Below are 13,809 nucleotides of genomic sequence, written 5' to 3'. Positions count from 1 at the left end.
TCTCGCGTCAAGAGATCCTTAAATTCCTCCCAGAGCATGCTGGAAGCAGCTTCTGCGCCACGCGCATGAGCTACTCCATTCCACCATGTAAGCGCTCTGGATTCCAAGACACTGGAAGCATACAGGGTTCGTCTGTCTGAGGGGCATTGGGTGTGGAGGAAAGTGTTTTCTATTTTCTCAAGCCACTGGAGCATCACGGTGGCTCCTTCAAGACCTGTGAACTTTGGAGGGTTACCCGCGTTAAAGGACTTAATGTTGTAACCAGAGGTGTTGGTATTGTTTTGGCTCAAAGCTTGGGCTATTGCGGCGGCCATTTCCTGGGAACGTTGCTGCGAACGTCTGCGCGCGGCTTCTTTCTTCTTGAGATGGCGGCGAGATAGCGGAGGCATTCTATAAAAGTTTTAATTTTAGTTAATATCTTGGTTTTAGCGCAAAGTATAACCTCGAAAAGCTTGGTTTCACGGAGTCAGTTACTGTCAAAAGTTAAAGTAAAATAAATGACCCTAAATGCAGACTTAATAAAGGTAACAAATTCGAATCAAGAATCGACAATTCATGTATCACCATGACTTTCCGAATTCCCAATTTAAAATATACGAGCAAACGAGTATTGGAGATTGACGATTCATGTATCACCAAGACTTTTCAATCTTCAATATAAAATATACAAGAAAATGAGTATTGGAGGTTGACAATTCATGTATCACCATGACTTTTCAAGTCTCCAACCTCAGAACATAATCGTAAATGGAAATCGAAAATCAACTATTCATGTATCACCATGACTTTTCGGATTTTCAAATCCAACAAACGAATATGTAAGTAAAATCAATAAAAATCGAAATCCAACAAAAATCGAAATATCGCGAAATAAAACATAAAATCATACACTGCGCAAGCGCGAGCATATTCATAAATAACGAGTAATTAACAATAAGCGCGCAAACATGAGATTTCTCTCATGCGCGAGAAGGGACTCTTAGGTATTCTAGGCCGTTACGTCTAACCACCTATCCTAAAGTCAACCTGGCTCTGATACCAATCTGTAACACCCCGACCAAAGGCGGATTATACATCGGGGCACCACATATTGTTTCATTACTCGTGACACTATTGGGTGTCAATATTTAATAAATACATTCATTCGCGCACGCGCAAAGTAAACACAAATAACATAAATCAACATAAATCAATATATTATAAGGCAAAATATTCGAACAACAATAACTTGTCTTGATACATTTTAATCTAGGTCCAAAATAAAGAAAACTTCCTACGTGTCCACAAGCTCCAAAACAGCTACTGCAAACCTGAACATGTGTTAAAATAAAACGTCAAACACTTGCGTGTTGGTGAGAAATCAAGTTTAATACAATACATAGATAACAATAAATCTGCGCGCAACATGTGTATGTCTGGTTTTCAACAAGGGTGTAATCTGATCGGGACCAACTCTAAGATTCATAGACTGCCAGTGCTCACAATTGAGCTCACAAACAAGACAAACTGTGCATGTGCAAACAAAAGAGAAAATCATAAACGATAGTTCTCCCGTGTTCATCTAATGGTACCATGAGAACTGCGGAATAGACCGACAAGACGGTTAATGATCCACACATACAAATAAACAGCCAAGTCTACGTCCTCAACACATGGGATACTGCGCGACTAAAGTTCATAAACAGTTTAAGACTCTAAGTTTGTATGAACACATGAACATCCCAAAACATTAAAAGCAAAAAGGGATTAGATACGAGATTACTCACTTGATAAACGATGCGGTGTAAGATAAAGCAAGAACCAACTTTAAACAAGCACAAGTTAACCTATAAATAAGATTATTGTTTTAATGATCTGTTTTAAGTCTTGATTATAAGTTTGCATAAGTAAATTATTATATATAATATATATATTACCGAAAATCAGGGCAGAGGAGAGGAGAAAACGGAGGCAAGAGAGGAGGCGGCAGAAGGACAATCGGCAGAGAGCAAAGGAAGAGAGATAATAAGTGTTTGCGTGTGTAGTGTTAAGAAAAATAAGATTATTATTTATAGGGAAACCCTAGGGGACATGAATCCAGAAAAAGGGGAAAAGATTCCAAGACAAACAGAACAAGACAAAACAAAAGATAACAAAAGATATCCAAAAGCAAGTAAAAGATATCAAAAGATATGGCAGCAGGGAAAAAGAGAAAAAGGCTGACAGGGAACAGTAAAAAGGCATGGGCGGGTCAGATAAAGGTACTGGTCAAGCATGGAAAATGCAGATCTTCAAAAGATAATGTCAGTCACTTTTTCTGCCAACCAATGGGGTTGGTGCGCATGCTGCGCCGAAAGTAACTTTTCAGACATAAAGCAGATTAGGTCAACAGCACAAAAGATAAGGCAACACAAAAGCAAACGGCTAGATTAAACAAAAGAAAACTCAAAGGGTTTAGCGCGAGAAAGCTCGAGCGCGAAGGCAGACACAGAAGGTCAAGAGAGCGCGAGCGCGAAGGCAGACAGAACCAACCTTAACGCGTCGCGGAAAGAACTACATTTCTAAGCGCGCCGCGGGAAGAATCACATTTCTTAGCGCGCCGCGGGAGGAACTAAAATTCCTAGCGCGCCGCGGGAAGAACTATAATTCTTCGCGCGTCGAGGGATGAACTTCGGTTCTTAGCGCGCTGCGAGAAGAACTACAAATCCTTAGCGCGTCGCGGGAAGAACTACCGTTCTTAGCGCGCTGCGAGAAGAATTACAATTCTTAGCGCGCTGCGAGAAGAGTTCGTCTCGCGTATCGCTGTACAGGTGGTCTTCACGCAGGATTCCTTGTAAGGGGTCTGGCGCGTGGAGCTGCGCAGACAACCTTAGGCGGGAAGGAACAAAGGACAAGCAAAGAGTTAGAAGAAAAAGAGGGAAACAAGGCGTAAGGGCGGGACGGCGACAAGAGGGAAAAGAAGGCGGAAAGAGAGAAGGAAGAGGGACGGGACGGCGGAAAGAAAGAGAGAGAAAGAGGCGGGAAGGAAAATATATTATTATTATTAAAAGTAAAATATAAGTATAAATAAATATTAAATCATAAAAGAAAGAGATCGGGTAAGGGAAACGGGTACCTGGGTCGGGTCGGATCGGGTAGATGTCACACCATTCTTGTAACGAATATTTATGAAATATAAATCTTTGTGCGGCTAAGACCGCTTCTTCCATTGGATTCCTTGCTTTATAAACGTTATATGACTTGCATACTTTAGTTTGAATTAGCAATTTTCCAAGTGTTTTAGAATAAGTTAACCTTTGAACGTGGTAGATAATAGGTGTGAAGTTTTGCCTCCTCTTTCGTGATTGTGCGGGTAGGACCGTCACTTGCACTTAGTAGGATGGCTAAACTTTACCCATATCTGACCTGCGTGTAGGTTTTCCTCATCCTTTTTTAGGATAACCTTTGAACGTGGTAGATGATAGGTTGAAGTTTTGCTTCCTTGTTCGTGATTGTGCGGGTAAGACCGTCACTTGCACTTACAAGGATGGCTAAACTTTACTTACATATGACCTGCGTGTAGGTTTTCCTTATTCTTTTTTAGGATAACCTTTGAACGTGGTAGATGATAGGTTGAAGTTTTGCTTCCTTGTTCGTGATTGTGCGGGTAAGACCGTCACTTGCACTTACAAGGATGGCTAAACTTTACTTACATCTGACTTGCGTGTAGGTTTTCCTTATTTTTAGCGTTGTGTTTATGCGGGTTTTGCCGCCTCCACACGTAACGACTTACATCTTCCCCATTTATGCGATGAATACCGGCACCAGTGTGGGAAGTTCATAAGTATAAAGGTAAAGTTAACACATTATGAAAGGAGAATCATTTCCATTAGAAGTGGCTCTAGGCCTTTTCTTTACAAGTTTGGAATTGATCTACATATAACATTTGCGTAATTGAGCTCCATTCCATGTTCTTGGGATGGGAGTGCCATCGAGCCTTTCGAGCCGGTATGCGCCCTTTCCCAGGACTTCTTTGATAATGTATGGCCCTTCCCAGACCGGGGCCAGCTTTCCTGGGCGTTCTTGGTTCGAAGCCTCGTTGTTACGCAGTATGTAGTCTCCTACATTGAAGTTGCAGAGTTTTACCCGCGTGTTGTAGTACTTTTGCATTTGTCGCTTGTAGTTCTCTTCACGCACTGCGGCTAAGTCTCTGCGTTCCTCGGTCAGCATAAGATCCAACCGTCTTTCCGCATCATTGTTTTCTGGCTGAATCAAGATCCTTGGTGAGGGTAAACCAATTTCGACCGGGACCATGGCTTCCGTGCCATAAGTGAGGCTGAACGGGGTTTCTCCCGTACTGGCCTTCTTCAGCGTTCTGTTTGCCCAAAGGACGTGCGGAAGCTCGTCCACCCAGCCGGATCTGTGTTCCAAGAGTCTTTTCTTGATGCCTTCGACGATGCTCTTGTTTGCTCTTTCCACCTCACCATTACCTTGCGGGTGTGCCACTGAGGAAAAGGTGTGGGTGATTTTAAGTTCTTTCAGCCACTGTTGTAGCTTCTTGTCAGCAAAGTTGGTGCCGTTATCGCTCACCAAATTCTGTGGAAGTCCAAAACGACAAATAATAAATTCCCAAATAAATTTTTTGATATGTTTTGCGGTTGTTTGGGCTAAAGGTTTTGCTTCTATCCACTTGGTGAAGTAGTCGATGGCTACCACAAGGAACTGAACATTTCCTGCTGCTGTAGGAAATGGGCCTGTCACATCGATGGCCCACTTCTGAAATGGCCATGAAGAAGTGACTGGAACAAGTTCATTCTTCGGGCGGTGCGTGTTGGGTGCGTAAAGCTGGCAAGACCTGCATTTTCTGATGTATGCCAGTGCATCCATATGCATCCCCGGCCAAAAGTATCCCGCGTTGTTTAGCTTAGCTACAACAGCGCGGGGACCTGCGTGTACTCCACAGATGCCTTCGTGTACTTCCCTTATGAGGTAGTCAGCATCTTGGTTGTCTACGCATCTTAAGAGTGGGCCAAGAAAGTTACGTCTGTAAAGGATGTCATCGATGAGTTGATAATTCAGTGCTTTACAGCGTTAGTTTTCTTGCCTGTGTTTTGGATTCTGGTAGTGTACCTGCCGCAAGGTATTTTATTATTGGTGTCATCCACGTTTCCGAGCTGGTTTGGATGACACAAATTTCCTTGTGCGGGACCGAAGGTGTCTCGAGGAGTTCAATGCGGATATCCTTTCCTAAGTGGGTGAAGGCTAATGATGCAAGCTTGCTTAACGCATCCGCAGATTTGTTTTCACTTCGCTTGACGTGTATGACTTTGCAGTCATTGAAATCGCGCATAAGGGATTTTGCTTGTGCGAGTTACAGGGCCATTGTGTCGTTCACGGCCGTGTACGTCCCGTTGATTTGATTGGCTATCAACATGGAATCCACGTGGGCTTCCAAGTTTTTCACCCCCATCTTACGCGCAATTCTCAACCCAGCCAAGAATGCCTCATATTCGGCTTCGTTATTCGTACTTGGAAAATCCAGTCGAATAGCGTAAGTGTATTCTTGGCCTGCTGGGTTGGTTAGTTTCAGCCCTGCGCCTGAACCCTCGTTACTGGCTGCTCCATCAGTGTAGAGTTGCCAGACATCATTGATGTCTTGTGCTGGAGAGGGTTGAACCTCTTCCTGGCACTCTTTTTCCCGCGATGCAGGCACTTCTGCAATAAAGTCGGCCAGAACCTGGCCTTTTATGGCTGGTCTTGGTTTATACTTTATCGCGTATTCTCCCAACTCAATTGCCCATTTGGCTAGGCGTCCCGATAACTCGGGTTTGCCTAGAACGTTTGCAAGTTTGAAGTTGGTGAGAATGGTGATTGGGTGGCCCTGGAAATATCGTCTTAACCTGCGTGAAGCGTGTATAAGTGCTAAGACTAATTTTTCGAGGGTAGAGTACCGGGTTTCTACGTCTGTTAGGACACGGCTGACATAATAGATTGGCATCTGGATGCCTTTTCGCTCTACTAGCAGGACTGCCCCGGTTGCTCTATTTATTGCGGAAAGGTATAGGATTAATTCCTCTCCCGCTTTTGGTGCTGTGAGTGTTGGGAGTTCGATCAAGCGTGACCGAATCTCCTGAAAAGCTGCTTCCGCTTCTGGTGTCCAGCGAAAGTGCGTTTTCTTTAAACAGTTTCTCAATGTTGACACGAAGGGAAACGACTTATCCGCGTGGTTTGCCAAAAAGCGATTAAGTGCCACCAGTCATCCATTCAGTGTCTGAGCCTGTTTGATGGTAGTAGGTGATTCCATTTTGATAATGGCTTCGACCTTTTCAGGGTTCGCTCTGAAGCCATCTTTAGTGACGATGACCCCCAAGAACTTCCCTTCTTCCATTCCAAAGGCACATTTGCTCGGGTTGAGCTTCATGTTTATCTTCCTGAGCGTGTTGAAAGTGTCTTCGATGTCTTTCAGCATCACTTCTGGGTCAGGGCTTTTGATGACCAAGTCATCCATGTAGACTTCCAAGTTCCTCCCAATTTGGGCATGAAACTGGTTGTCCATCAGGCGTTGGTATGTGGACCCGGCATTCTTAAGTCCGAATGGCATCATTTGGTAACAAAATGTGCCATCGGGCGTCCGAAAAGCGGTTTTGTCCTGATCATCAACGGCCATGTGTATTTGATGGTACCCCTTATACGCATCCAGGAAGCATTTAAGGCGGAATGGTGCCAGCGAGTCCACCTTAAGATCAATTTCGGGTAACGGATAACAATCTTTGGGGCATGCTTTGTTCAAGTCCTTGAAATCTATGCACATGCGCCATTGTTTGTTATTCTTCGGTACCATAACGGGATTTGCAACCCAAGTTTGATATCTACTAACGCGTACGATGCCTGCGTCAAGGAGTTCCTTGACTTGGGTTCTACACGCGTTAGTTTGTTCTGGCCCCATTACTCTGCGCTTTTGTACGATCGGCGTAACAGCCGGATCGCATTTGAGCTTATGCTCTGCCTTACTTCGGGGCACACCAGTCATGTCAGCTGGTGTCCATGCGAAGATGTCAGCGTTTTTTTGTAATAGGCGCTTGAGTAAGGTGCGTGTGGGATCAACAATTGTAGGGCCAATGGTGACGGCCTGGTCTGGGTACTTGCCATTGAAGGCCCATTTTTCTGGTTCGGTGATGGTCGGTTTAGCCATCTTTGGTTTGGGTTTAGATGAGACAGATGCGATGCATACCTGGGGAATGCCGGTGATCATCGCTACACCCTCAGCTGTTGGCCATCCCATCATGCCGTGGACTGAGGATACCACGGCGTTGAATCTTGCCATCCCGTCTCTCCCGAAGAGAATGTCGTATGTGTGGTGTGGCTTCCTCATCACGACAAAGTCCACATCTTCTGTGCGGGAGTGTTTCCCATCCGTAAGAGTGACGGGGAAAGATAGGATACCCAGGGGGGTGTTTGTGCTGCCATCAAACCCTTCCATCGAGGCGCAGATCGTTTCCAGGCGTTCCTTGTCTTCGTCATCTAGCTTGTCGAAGAACTGCCTGTACATCACCGTTGACGAGGCGCCGTTGTCAGCAAGAGTGCGGGAGGTGATGTAGTGCCCCAGCTGGCTTTTGATGATGATAGGGCCTTCTTTGCTGGGTCCTCCTGGCACTCGCGGGAAGCGCACCTCAGCTTCCTTCCACGCACATGGTTCTATCGTTCGCCTTTTTCTTCCTCTGATATTGCCATGAACCATGTTGATGCTGATGTCAACGGGCTTTCGTCCGTTGCCTCGGTACCGGTTGTCGTTCCGTCCTCCCTTCTTGATTGATGCCACCAGGTGTGCCAGTCTTCCATCCTTGACGAATGCTTCAACAATATCCTTCAAGGATGTACACTCTTCCGTACCATGACCTTTTGTCCCGTGGAAGTCACAGGATTTGCTCTGATCCGCATTAGGTCGCTGCCGGATCATTGGAGCTTTTGGCCACGGTAGCTTTTCAGTGGCAAATATCTCCGTGACGCTTTTGGTGAGTGGCGTCCACCGGTGCTTTTGGCTTGAAGGGTGTGTGTGATTTCTTCCGCCAACAAGAGGGTGAGAGCTGGATGAGGTGTCAAAGTTTACCCTTGACTGCCAGATACCTAGCTTCCTCTTTTTGTTCTGCCGGGCGATCCGAACATTGTTCTCTCTTGTCCTCTGCGTGTAGAGGTGTGTACTCTGGGGAAGATCCCTTCCCAGTTGCTTTTCCGTCTCGGCAAAGCGCTTTGCCGCCGTCATGATGGCATCCCATGTTGATGGCATGCCATCCTTACCCGTCAATGTGCGGATAAGCTCTGGGTATTCGGCGCCTTGGATGAAAGCGGCGCGAACCAGATCTTCACTTATGTTGCCGAGACTTAGCTTTTTGGAGTTGAAGCGGGTGATGAAGTCTAGTAAAGATTCATCCTCCTCTCTAACGCAGTTGAGGATCGTTCACTGTTCTTCAGTGTATTTCCTCTGTTGGCTGAAGTGCTGGCTGAACTTGTTCTGAAAGTCCGCCCAGTCATATATGTGGTGGACCGGTAAACGATCGAACCATGCCCTGGCCGCTCCGACCAGAGTCATCTGGAACATGTAACACCACGTGGGTTCCGTCCAGTTACTGACGGTAGCCCCCGCAATGAACCTGTTCAAATGGTCGTCTGGGTCGGATAGACCATCATAAGTGCCAATGTTGGACATTTGTTTGGCACTTCTCGGGGCGATTGCTTCCGCAATGTCCCTTGCGAATTTTGACTTTCCTGCATTTGTTGCAGTTGGTCTAAAGGTTTTGGAGAAGTCACGCGGGTTTCTCTCCGCATTTGTTGGTTTAAAAGCTTCCCCAAAATTCCTTTTTGGTTGGAAGTCCGTTCCTTACGCTTCCCTTTCGCCTTATGGCGAGGGTTTGCGTCGGTATCGGATTCTTCCCTCTCGTCGTCTGAGTACTCGCACTCACTGTTCATATTGAGGTGTTGGCGAGTACTGCCGAATTCGTCAGCCTGTTGAACTGAACGCAAGCGTTCGTCCAATTCAGCTTGGAACTCTCTTTGACGTGCTTCGGCCCACGTCTTCACTTGATCTAGTGTTTGGCGAGGGACCCTTGTTCGTTTTTCCAACTGGGCATCAGTGAACCCCAGTGGAATATTTACTGCACTTGCCCCGGCTTGGGTAGTCGGGGTAGTGTTCGTAAGATTTGTATAACCGCCAGTGTTCCCCCCAGTTGCTGGGGTTGTGGTTACCGGGGTTTCTTGGTCGGTTACTGGCCTTGGGACCGGAGTAACGTTAACCATTTCTTCAGAAATTTTGAAAAAACTAAATTAGTTCTAGTTTTTGTCCCACGGATGGCGCCAATGAAGAAACACTAAGTGAACCCTGGACAGATTATAGATAGTCTGGGGGTTAAGTAATGTTTCCCACGGGGATGAGGTCCAGCAGAGAAGGTTGTTCTTCAGGAGACCTGCAAAACAGACACCGTAAGCTCGTCACTGAGAAGGGGGGGGGGGGTTCCTCCTTGTGACCACCCTCCGGCGTGAGAATCAGACTAGATTGCTCTGAATATAAGTGTATATTAAGAGATTGCTAGATAAGATTGAGATATCAGATGCCCTTACCATTCCAAGGTGTTGGAGTATTTATAGCCGAAGGTAGGTTTCCTAAAAGGTACTGCCGGCTGAATAGTATTTCTGTTCCACCAACAGTGGACTACGCACAGGCCATGCTGGTTGGTGGGTAGGCTACGGCCAACAGTAAAGGTCGGCTGTATACTGTTCCTTTACTGCCGGCTACGCACTGTTCCACCAACTGTAGGCTGCGCACGTCCCCTCGTAAGGGTTGGTGAGTAGGCAGCGGCTAATAGTGACAACAGTACTAGAGGGTGCTCCTCCTCGTATTGTTGTCGGTGAGCTGTCACCCTGTGATTGGTTCATGGGCTGCTCTGGTCAATTTGTCTGTTCCGCCCATACCTTAGTAGGTATAGTACGAAAGACCTTCCAGAAGCATACGGACTGGCTCACTTGGGCGGGAGTATTCCCGCCTTGCTCATTCCTTCATGTGACTACTGAAGTAGCTAATGCCTTGTGCGTGTAGCCTTGCTGTTAGTGCGGGTAGCCTTCCCTGATGGCTTGTATCCGCAGCTGCGGGAACAGGCGGGGTACTTCACCATTGGGAGGCTTTCCCTGCGGGTACAGCTGGCGTACTGCGCGTAAGGTTCTTTGAGCATGGTGGGTCCTGCTGGAGCAGTTGGTCATTGCGCAGACGTCCCTGTTCAAGGTGAGTCTTGCGGGTCCAACTGGGCTCTGCTGGGACCTACCTCTTCACGGTATAACTACTTCTCTTATACTTACCTTAGTATTGTCTATATAGTTTTTTTTTAATATATATACAATCAAAATACACGTTTTTTAATAGAGAATATATAAGTAATAGAGAGCAGTTTATTTATAAACTATAAACTTCCTTTGTTTGTACAAAAACATGATTTTTAGTTGATGGTTACCTTCTATAAAATTTTAGAAGCTTTTATTTATAAGCTTTTGCTGTTATTCAAATTTTGCAGGAGAGCGGCCATTAGTGGTTGCAAATGGTGGATTTTCAGGGCTATTTCCCGGTTCTAGTTTATTGGCGTACAAGTTGGCGATACTTACTAGCGTACCCGATGTAATGCTGTGGTGTGATGTACAATTAACTAACGATAACATCGGCATCTGTTTTCCAAATTTGGATCTTCAAAACTCATCTACATTAATCGATCCTATGTTTGACAAGGGGGAAAGACCTACAATGTCAACGGAGTACCCGTGAAGGGATACTTCCCTATTGATTTCACCATTGCTGACCTTACCAAATACTTTTGTAAGTTCATTATTTTCAGTTTTTGTAATAATGTTTAGTTTTTGTTCATAATAATAATAATAATAATAATAAGAAGAAGAAGAAGAAGAAGAAGAAGAAGAAGAAGAATATTGTTATTACAGTAACACAGGGGATCTACTCTAGAGTTCCATATTTTGATGGCTCTTCAAAGATTCTTACTGTTGATGAGGTTGTCGGCTTAAAGCCACCAGGACTGTGGTTGAACATCCAGCATGATGCGTTTTATAGCCAACATAATTTGAGCATGAGAAGCTATGTGATGGCTGCTTCAAGAAAATTTAGAATTAGATACATATCATCACCTGAAGTGAACTTTCTAAGAAGTATTGTGACAAGATTTAATCCAAAAACAACCAAATTAGTTTTTCGGTTTCTTGGACCGGATGAAACCGAGCCTACAACAAACCGAACATATGGTTCGCTTTTGAGGAATCTGAAATTGGTCACAACATTTGCCCAAGGAATTATTGATCCTAAATCATATATATGGCCTGTTGGGAGTGATTTCTATTTGCAGCCGGCTACTTCTTTGGTAGCAGATGCTCATAAAGCAGGTCTAGAAGTTTTTGCATCTGATTTTGTCAATGATGTTAAACTGGCGATAACTATAGTTATGACCCTGTACAGGAGTATCTCCAATATGTCGACAATGGTGTGTTTGCTGTAGATGGTGTGCTTTCTGATAACCCAATAACTCCATCTGCGGCATTTGGTAAGTTTGTTGACTTACTTTGTTGTTACCACTCTTCTAGATTCTAATTTCTGTGTACATAATCCTACAGATTGCTTGTCGAACTTGGGCGTAAACCAAACTCAAGGTACAGATGCTATATTTTTAAGTCTTAATTCTTAAACCATAACCATTTATAGTATTTTTGAAAGGTGAACATTGTTAACAGTGACATTATTTTTTGTGCAGAAAAACCTGTGATTATATCATATGAAGGAGCAAGTGGTGACTACCCGGGCTGTACTGATTTGGCATACCAAAAAGCGGTTTCTGATGGTGCGGATATTATCGATTGTCCCGTTCAGATAACAAGTGATGGGATACCTATTTTTTTAGGTTCAATAGACCTCCTCGACATAACAACTGTCGCCCAGACGGGATTCAAAAATTTGAAAACAACCATTCCTGACCTTCAATCTAGTGCTGGGATATTTACATTCAGTCTTACTTGGGACCAGATTCAGAGCTTTAAACGTAACTATTCTACTCCCATGTTTTATGTTGTTAATATAACCCGTTTTTCTTGTATATTGCTTCTTATTTTTCTTTGTGTTTCAGCTCAAATGTTCACGCCATATACAAACTACACTTTGGCAAGAAACCCAAGATTTGCAAATGCTGGCAACTTTATGAGACTATCCGACCTTTTGGACTTTGCTAGTAATGCTACTTCAGTTTCTGGTGTCTTAATCAATGTTAAGGTGAGTCAACATAATTTCGTTTATCTATTACTGAAACTAAAGTGATACAATTTTTGTTCTTACAACTTGCAGAATGCAGCTTACTTAGCTGCTAACAAAGGGTTAAGTGTGACCGATGCGGTAATGGATGTTTTGATAAATCCAGGATAAACAACCAGAGGACCAAGAAAATCTTGATTCAGTCATCGGATAGTGCAGTTTTGAAATTGTTCAAGGCAAGAAGCAACAGGCATGAGCTTGTTTGTGAAGTTGATGAGAATATACGCGATGCCTTCAATTCAACAATTGTGGAAATAAGTGAATTTGCCAATTCTGTAATTATTGGGAAAGAATCTGTGTATCCTAGAAACAGTGGCTTTCTTGGTGATCAAACTCATGTTGTTGCAAAGTTTCACGCTTTCAGGCTCCCGGTGTATGTACAATTTTATAACAACGAGTTTGTTTCGCAGCCATGGGACTTCTTTTCGGACCCATATGTTGAAATTAACACGTATGTTAATGGTGCCGGTGTCAATGGCGTTATTACATCTTATCCAGCTACTGCTTCCAAATATAGAAGTAAGTTTATTTATCTTGTTACCCTTCACTTTTTAGATCAAAATCGTTACTTTATAAGTTAAGTGAAAATTTTACAAAATCTTTTGCCTATACCAAAACTTAACAAGCTTAATTTCTTTGTTTTGAACACATTTGTTTTCGGTTTTTAAAGTCAAACCAGATATGTATTTATGGCTTTGTTTATATATGTCTCATATCTTTTATATTGTTTGTGTTACATTTTGGTGGGATTTAGGGAACCGTTGTCTACGATTACCAGAAGATCAGAGACCATCATACGTGAGTCCGGCAGTGCCTGGTCAATTATTCTCGCTCATGACACCTCAATTGATGCCACCAGCTGAGGCTCCTAATCCTGTTTTGAAAGACGCTGACGTCGCTCAAGAACCCATTCCGCCTTCTGGAATAACATCTCCGCCATCTGGCAATGGGATAGCAGCACTGTTACGGGCTTCACCAAGTGATCAACCACCAAAAACTGTGGTGGGAACAACTGTGTTGGTGTAAAAAGTTGTTTATTAAACTTTATTATCATAAAAATTTTGGCGATTGCTGTTTATTTATAATCGTTAGCCCACGGCTCGTTATAAATTTGTCTTGAGTTTCTGGCTTGTTTCCTGAATGTTATGGGTTCCCTTTCTATTATTAACACAATTATCAAATATTTTAATCCAGTATACCAGCATAAACTTTTGAGTTTAAGCTTCAATCACACAAAATATACTAAAGACCAGACTTGTGTTTACAACACAAGTACATATATAGAACAAAAAACAAAAACAAACTATGAAACTAACTCCTAAAAGTCCTACAATTATCCCATGTTTATTTCAGCCACCCCTAAATATCATTAAAAACTTTCGGCCGCATGCTAGAAAAAATTTGGGCCTTTAGTAAATGGGCTAATTAGTTATGATTTGAGATGTAAATATCTTTATTAAACTGGGCTCAAATGAGTTGGCTAATATAATTTTTTTTTAAATCTGGGG

At 43.7% G+C, this 13,809-nt stretch overlaps 1 pseudogene across 1 annotated transcript in view; it reads left to right on the top strand.

The window, feature by feature from the left end:
- LOC143618642 (glycerophosphodiester phosphodiesterase GDPDL3-like) overlaps positions 1-13,327 on the top strand; it is a 59,904-nt pseudogene extending 46,577 nt beyond the window's left edge. Inside the window, exons 2-8 of the transcript XR_013151056.1 lie at positions 10,515-10,633; positions 10,884-11,543; positions 11,614-11,649; positions 11,751-12,035; positions 12,120-12,262; positions 12,335-12,820; positions 13,056-13,327. The product of XR_013151056.1 is annotated as a glycerophosphodiester phosphodiesterase GDPDL3-like (transcript). The remainder of the gene's footprint in view (positions 1-10,514; positions 10,634-10,883; positions 11,544-11,613; positions 11,650-11,750; positions 12,036-12,119; positions 12,263-12,334; positions 12,821-13,055) is intronic.
- Positions 13,328-13,809: the final 482 nt, after the last annotated feature.

The sequence above is a fragment of the Bidens hawaiensis genome, unplaced genomic scaffold (assembly GCF_021521415.1).
Source record: "Bidens hawaiensis isolate Kalapana, Puna unplaced genomic scaffold, B.hawaiensis_p1.1 tig00419570_1, whole genome shotgun sequence".
NCBI lineage: Eukaryota > Viridiplantae > Streptophyta > Magnoliopsida > Asterales > Asteraceae > Bidens > Bidens hawaiensis.
The sequence above is the reverse complement of the archived record's forward strand: the minus strand, read 5'-3'. Positions and strand labels throughout refer to the sequence as shown.